Source organism: Lissotriton vulgaris, unplaced genomic scaffold, assembly GCF_964263255.1.
Source record: "Lissotriton vulgaris unplaced genomic scaffold, aLisVul1.2 SCAFFOLD_848, whole genome shotgun sequence".
NCBI classification, from domain to species: domain Eukaryota; kingdom Metazoa; phylum Chordata; class Amphibia; order Caudata; family Salamandridae; genus Lissotriton; species Lissotriton vulgaris.
The window spans coordinates 740,001-747,894 of NW_028245995.1; positions in this window are offsets into that span (position 1 = coordinate 740,001).

The following is a 7,894-nucleotide window of genomic DNA, read 5'->3' on the forward strand; positions in this document are numbered from 1 at the left end:
CATTCAAGCTGGAAGACAAAAGTATCCTTAACTATTGGCGAGGCTAGGGTGGGATAATCTTCGCCTCCGTGTCTTTAATAGAATCCAAACTTCCTGCAACGTTAGTGGATAAGATTTACATTCAATTACAAGACCAGGCGGCTGCTGAAATAAAGGCTTTAGAGGCCACAGCTCCTCTGACTGAATGGGGGTGAATGAGGTAATGTCTGTGCCCGCCTCTGCCATGACCCGTCTAACCCACCTGGACACAGTGGAAGGAGACTCAGGGGCACAAGGGCTCTTGAAAGATCTCAGCAGTTGGGACACTGATGGAGGGCGAAAAGCAGCAGTTTGGGATTCATAACAATGAAGGCAAGAGACCAGAAATAACTTCTTACATTCATGGAGAGCTGAGTCAACAATCGAGGATGAATGTGTGTGTGTGCGTCTGGGAAGATGAAATGCTGCCCCCCGCGGAGAAAATGATTGATTATCAACATCAAGTGCTTTAACATCAGAAACAAACACAAGAGCATTGCTCATGTCATAGGCAATTGTTTCAAAGAAAGGAATTCCTTATGATGCCACAAAAGAAAGAGATGCAACACCACCTTTACATCCCACAAAGATGAATATTTTGGATTTAGGGTAATCTTGAGTCTGATTGAATTTAAAGCTCTACAAACTAAACAAGGTTCACCGACCGGTTCTCATTTCACAAGGACGAGCTCCGCAGAGATATCTGAGCGGTAAGATTGAAAAGGGCGACGAGGACATTGAATATGTCTACAGGAGATGCAGATTTAGGATTCATCTCTCTCTCCACACACCCGCTAATCCAGGAAACTCAGGCGTATCTATAAGTGGATTGAGTGGAAGGAGCCAGGAATCGTTGATAACTGACAATGCGTCTGACAAAAGTCCTGAGACATCCCCGGCTGACCTGAAATCTTCCAGGTCACCAGATGCAATTGTCCTTTGATGATCAAATCCTGACGATGACCCTGAGGATTCAAGAGTGACATTGGAAACGTGGGAATTATTCTTGCAAAGTCCACTGAGAGTTCTCGAAGTTGAGAACCGCGCTAGTGAGGGCCAGAAGGGAGATACTATTATTATTGTGGCCCCGTCCCTTCGACATGAAGGAGAGTTTAAAGAATCATCGAAAAAGAAAGAAAGGCGTATGCTTGGAGAGAGCGCCCACTGCTTCGGCCGCCGACTCTGGTCTCCAGCTGAAGAATCGAGGAAGATTGTGGTTGAGGCGGGATGCAAACAGATCTACTTGTAGAGGGTCCCAAAGACAGAGAATCTTGTGGAAAACCTGAGCATGCGGGTGCCAATCGCTGTCTGCTCGGGATCTAGGGGCCCGATTCACAGAAGGAACTTAAGATTCAATCCTAAACTTACTACTACTTTTGGTATTCACAGAAGTTAGGATTTTGTCTTAAGTTTGTCTTAAGTCTGTCTTAAGTCTGTCTTAAGTCTGTCTTAAGTTTGTCTTAAGTCTGTCTTAAGTTTGTCTTAAGTTTGTCTTAAGTCTGTCTTAAGTTTGTCTTAAGTTTGTCTTAAGACAAAATTAAGACAAAATCCTAACTTCTGTGAATACCAAAAGTAGTAAGTTTAGGATTGAGTCTTAAATTCATTCTGTGAATCGGGCCCCAGATTGCCAATCTGCCACTGAATTGGAAAGCCCTGGAATGTATCCTGCTTTGAGGGAAATTCCCTTTTCTAGGCAATAGTGCCAACAATCTTTGGCAAGATCTGCCAGGCCCTTGGACTTTACTCCGCCCAGTTTGTTTATATAACGTACCGTGGGGACATTATCCATCCGCAGAAAAATATAACAATTTACTTTTGACAGACCTGGGGGTCATATTAACAAGGGCCGGCGATAAATATCGCAAAGTGTGCTTAGCGCTTGCATGTTTATCGCCGGCTATCTCTGGAATGTATCGCCCGGTTAGCGCGTTATCAACAACGCGCATCGCTGAGGCGATAAAAATTCCAGAGATAGTGTGGATATCGCCATTTACCATGGTGGAAAACGTCGATATCCTAGATGATAGGGCCTGTGGTCTTAGCCACAGAATCCACCCCCCATGTTAGGTGTGCCTTAGTCAGGAATTTAACAGACGTTAAATTCCTGCGTTAAAGCATACTTAACACGATTTAAATAATCGCTACCCTTCCTTGTTAATATCGCAAAGCTCATATAAAATACAGAACTCCTTCTCCTGAATTTTATGAATCATAGGTGATGTTCATCCCTTAGGGGACGTTCACATTAATGGAAGGGATTTGCAGTATTGTACGGGTTACCAAATTTACAACTAAACATCTATAGGACCCAAAAGTGCCATGAAAAACTTTATAAACACGGAAAAGGTTTTTTTTGTAAAATGTCATTCATTTATTTTATAAAAGTTAAAAATCCATGATAACACAATTCTGTTATACGGAACAACAAGAAATACACTTTCAATTTTTGCAAAAATATCACTCTTTATTAAAAAAAGGTTTTGAAAATTAAAAAATGCTGTTATAGCATTATCTCCACCAACATGTTAAAACATCATATTTATTGATCAATCAATTATATAGGAACAAATATTGCAAAGCTGCCTTCGCGATATTTTCCCTGGTTAATTTAGCAGCCACACATACTTTGCATCTCATTAGCGATGCAAAGTTAGGCATGCTGGAAACAGGTGCTAAGTCATCAAAACATGCGATAGCGTGTCTTTTCTGATAAGGCGATAAAATTATCGCCGCTTTTTGGCCAAAAACGGCTGCAAAAGCGGCGATAATTTTATAGCGCCGCCTAGTTAATATGCCTTCTAGTCTTTTTACAGCAAAGGAACCCGAAAGCAGCTGTAAGCAATTTATGTGATATTGCATTTCCTCCTGTTACAACATTTTGGCATCGTGTCTCCAGCCTGATCTGCTGGCGTCGGATTCTAACCTGATATCTGGTGCCTGGTCAAAAATGGATCTTGCATTCCAGGCCTCCATCTGGGCAAGCCGCCACTCCCGCTCCCCCTGAGCCTCTGCGGAAAGGGAAGCTAATGCTGAGTATTGATGATACCCCCAAAGCCAGCAGGCATTCGAGCGCTCGATAATGAAGAGGAGCAGGAAACATTGCTTGAATGGATGCCGAAAGAAGGCCCACCATTCTCGCCAGTCTGCGGAGTAAAGCTAGTTTACTTTTAGAACAGAACAAATCTTTCTCTTGACGACTTTGATCTTCTTTAGAGGAAGAAAGAGGGCTGGGTTCTTGGAATCTATTAAGAAACCTAAGAACTGAATTGTCTGAGGCAAAAGTAGAACTGATTTCTTTTGATGTATGACAAACCCAAGATTCTGGGGAAGAGATACTGCCCTCAGAGTCCATGTAAGTAGTCAGTTCCCGGACTTGGCCATTCCTCATATATTATCCAGATATATAAATTCTCTTACTCCATGAAGATGAAACAAAGCTACCACTGGCTTCAGGAGTTTGGAGAGACGTAGGGGGCTGAAGGCAGGCCGAAAGGTAAAGAAGGGAAATGGAACTTGCGGCCTTGCCACATTAATTTTAGGAAACACGAAGGTAAAGGATGGATGTGAATGGATAGATCAGCATTCTTGAGATCTGTTTGGATCATCCAACCGTTCTGCTGAAGAGGGTCTCTTAGGTAATGGATCCCCCTCAATTTGAAATGCCTGTAAAAAACACAACCATTCAGGAAGAGACTGCTGAGGAGCCTCTGGAAGTGGGCGGGACTTCTCGAATTGCTCTCTTCGATAACAAATCTAGAAACTTGTGAGATTTTAGATCGGTTTCTGGGAACAGATTTTCATTGGACGAGGAGGAACCAGTTGGATTGGAGTGGAAAAACATTCTATCTGATACCCCTGAACTGTTTGTTAAACCCACTGGTCTGAAGTGATTTGTCTTCAGTTGCTGAGAAAGCGCGCGAGTCCGCCGCCAGATTTCTCAGGGAATCTGCAGGGATCTTCCTCTACCCCGTTGGAAACGGCCGCTGTAGGAGATCCCTTTTGGCAGATAGTAAGGAGAATATCCTTGTTTTCCTCAGAATCCAGGTGTTTGGCCACCTCTGGGTGCATAAAGGATGGTGTGTGTGAGCTCTGTTGAGAGTCACCGGAGCAGCGAGCTCTCCCACGCCTGGCACTGAGACGAGGGGACACATATACTTGAAACTGTTCACTGATTGGTGGAGCGCACATGAGGCAACAGCTGGTCTAGACAGCTGACCCCTTCATACTTTTGCTCATAATTTTACTTCCATGTTATGTTATGTTTCACTTTGCTACAAGAGCTATGAGGAAAGAAGCTTAAGACATCATCAAGCCTCCGGTCTTGTAATAGAGTGATAGGCTGGGGCCAATCTGCGACAGTCATTCCTGCATTCAGATCCAGATAACTCAGTCAGACAACGGTCCTCGGTCAACCTCCACGCATGCTCACACGCACACTCACAGGGGGTCAGTTACCCCCACTGCACAGCAGCTGGCCTTATTGTAAACGGTGGGCACTGGAGGTTACAGCTCAGAGCCATCTTGAGACAGCACAGGGTGTGATCAATCAGACTAGTCTGCACCCACAGAAGGGCCCAAAAAAGATATCTAAAAATGAAAACAAGGGTGAAAATTGTGTTAAATATCTGTCACACACCCCTGCTCTGGAGAGACCGGCTTTGCCCCAGCATCGGGGGCCTGAAATGAATTAATGAAATGAAAAGACCATTTATAAAGCGCTGTAGCTACCCTCAGGCATCCTAGCACTGCAGACATAGCGCTTATGGGTTTACAGTTGAAAGCTATTCTGGTTTGTTAAAAAGCAGGGTTTTTATGTGTTTGCGGAAGGAAAGTAGTTTGGGCTCTGATCTCAGTTGGAGGGGGAGGGAATTCCAGAGCCTAGCCGAGTTGAGGGAGCACGAGCGGCCCCCACATCTGGCTCTCTTGATCCTGGGTACCACAGCAAGGAAAGAAGAAGCAGATCTGAGCTGTCTGTTTGGGTGGTAGGCGGTTATCAGAGGTTGGTTGAGGATAGCGCCTGCTCCCCAAAAAGCTCGATGGGCGATGCACATTGCCTTAAATTCGACTCTTTCCCTCATTGGGAGCCAGTGGAGGTCCTTCAGCCTGGGTTTGACTGGGCGTCGGCGGGGAATCTGAAGGAGGGTTCTAGCTGCACAATTTTGAATGATCTGGAGTTTGTTCAGGGTGGCCTGGGGTGCCCTAAGTAAAGGGCGTTCCCAAAATCCAGACGAGATAGAATTAGACCCTGAACCATTATCTGTCTTGCATAAAAGGGCAGCAGGGGAAGAATTTTACGCAGAAGCCTTAGTAGGCCTCAGTTAGACAGCAGACCCAACAGGGGCTGGACGAGAGAGTCTGCTGCCTCCACCGAGACCGCACTTTAACAGACAACAACGGTGCCTGTGGGGGCGTGGCTTGGACGCCGATCGGGATGGCGGCGTGAGCTCGCAGCTCCGCGCGGAATCCCGCTAATTCTCCTGTTTTCGGTACCCTGGGCGACCCGAAGACGACGCTCCTGCCCTCTGAAGTGTAAGGGGACAGCCGGGCACGATCGGAAAGTCGTTGGGGGACTGCTGGCCCCGAGGAGATCGAGCCGAAGTGACGACCGAGGTGTTGCTGAGGGTGCGAAGAAAATGGCGGCGAGGAGGCTGGGCGGCCCCGTACTTTCGCTTTGAGCCGAGTTGTCGCCGACTGGCAAGAGATCCTGCAATCGGCTGCTCGAAGCACTGGGATCAGCGGTGCTGTGTTCAGAGACCAGGGGACGCTGACCTGCCTCGCCCGGATCTTGGGGACCCTCACTGGCCGCCGTCCCGGGACCCATCCTTCCCCCCTCAGGCTATCGAGGGGGTCAGCTGAACGAAGTTCGTCGAGCGGGTCATTGCTCCCGGGGGCATCGGTGGCGACATTGAACACTGCCCGGTGCCAGGGGGCTGGCACTGAACTAAGAGAGCGGACGCCAAACGGGCTCCTGGGCCTGTGACGCAGCACCCTGGAATGGCGGCGATCGGAGGGCCGAGGGCCGAGGAGCGTGCTGAGGGGGACCCGGCGACATCAACCCGGCTGAGCGAGATTCCCTCCCCGGAGCTGGGCCAGGAACAGCGGCTGAACCGGCGTTTGGATGCCATACTCGAGGCGATCACCTCGACTAAGGAGGCGCTGCGCCAGGACATTGCCCAAGTGGCCACGGGCCTGGGGCTGCTACGAGCGGACCACGGGAAGCTAGCGGATAGGGTCAAGGACCATGACCAATTGTTGCTGGACCTGAAGCCATCGGTGGTGACCGCGGAACACAGGATCACGGATATATTGGCCCGGTTGGACTCGCTGGAGCGACGGGCGGAGGATGCCGAAGGCCGCAATAGACGGAACAACGTGCGGGTCGTAGGCCTGCCGGAAAGGATTGAAGGGGAGGATGCGGTGGCCTATATGGAGAACTGGTTCCGTACTGTGGTAGCGCCGGAGGGGCTTACTCCTTTTTTCACTCTGGAGCGGGCTCACCGGGTACCTGCTCGCCCGCCGGGGCTTGGCCGCCCCCGCGACCGATGGTGGTGCGGCTCCTCCACTACAAAGACCGGGATCTCCTCATCCAGCGGGCCAGGATGTCGGGCCCATATGAGGTGGAGAACAGTAAGGTCACGATATTCCCGGACTACACCCAAGCGGTCCAGAAGAATAGGGCATCGTTCCTAGCGGTGAAGAAGGAGCTCAGGGAGGAAGGCATCCAGTACTCCTTGCTCTACCCGGCCAAGCTGCGGATCATAATGGATGGCACTACGCACTTTTTTCAGACTCCGGATGAAGTTTGGCAATGGCTGGAGCTGTATAGAGCGGGGACGGACAGATCGCATAAAAGTAGGCGAGATCAACCTAAGCCGCCCCGGGTGAGGCAATCGCAGCGCATCAGGTCCCGCAACAGGCGCCAGCGGGAGAAACGGGAGGCTCAAATGGCGGCGGAGAAGAGGGATGCACTCGCAGTGACGGCGGCCATTACGGGGTCGCAACAGACCAGTGAACTGGCAGAATCGGACTCAGGCGGGGAAGGCAGCAGAACGGGAGGAGAACTCTCAGAGGCGGAAAGCTCGAAGGGGCCGATAGTGACCCCACAGACATCGGATGGCATATTTTGCGGCGGAGACTGCCTTGGGACTTGATTGAGACTTCAGGGTAGGGTGGTATCCTGTTGGTGGAGGGCGGTTTGCCGGGGGGGGGGCAGAGTGCTTAGTAGGGGATGAAGATGCGGGGCACGGGCTCCGCTAGCTGGGGTCGGCGGTGACTCACCCCCCTTGGGCCCTTAAGGCCGACTGTGGTGGAGACCACAGGGTAGGAGTGTGGGACGTTGGATCAAGGTTTGGATGGGGGCTGACATTGGGTTCGTGTGCTCTGTCCTGGGGAGTGGGGTTTGGGGAGTTTTTCTGTTCTGGGTGTGTTCGGGGGGGGGCAACTGCATTGGGGGGGCTATGACCATACGTTATTTGAATCGGACTGCTCGAAGTTGGAATGGGGACATTACCTAATTTGAAATGCCTGACGTGGAATGTCCGGGGGCTGCGAACTATGATAAAACGTCACAAAGTTCATGCGTACTTAGTGCGTAGGTGGGTTCAGATTGCTATGCTACAGGAGACTCATCTCACCAAAAAAGAATGCACTGCTTTGCAGAAAAGATGGCGGGGCCAGGTGTTTGGCACCACTTACTCGGCGTATGCCAGGGGGGTGTTGATCTGGGTGAGGGCGGGGATACCCTTTCAAGTGTTGAATCAAATGGTGGATCCAGATGGCCGGTTTGTGGCGGTGGAGGGGAGGTTATATGGAAGGGATGTGGTTCTCTGCTGTGTGTATGCACCGAACACTGATCAAGCTCGGTATTTTGATGGCC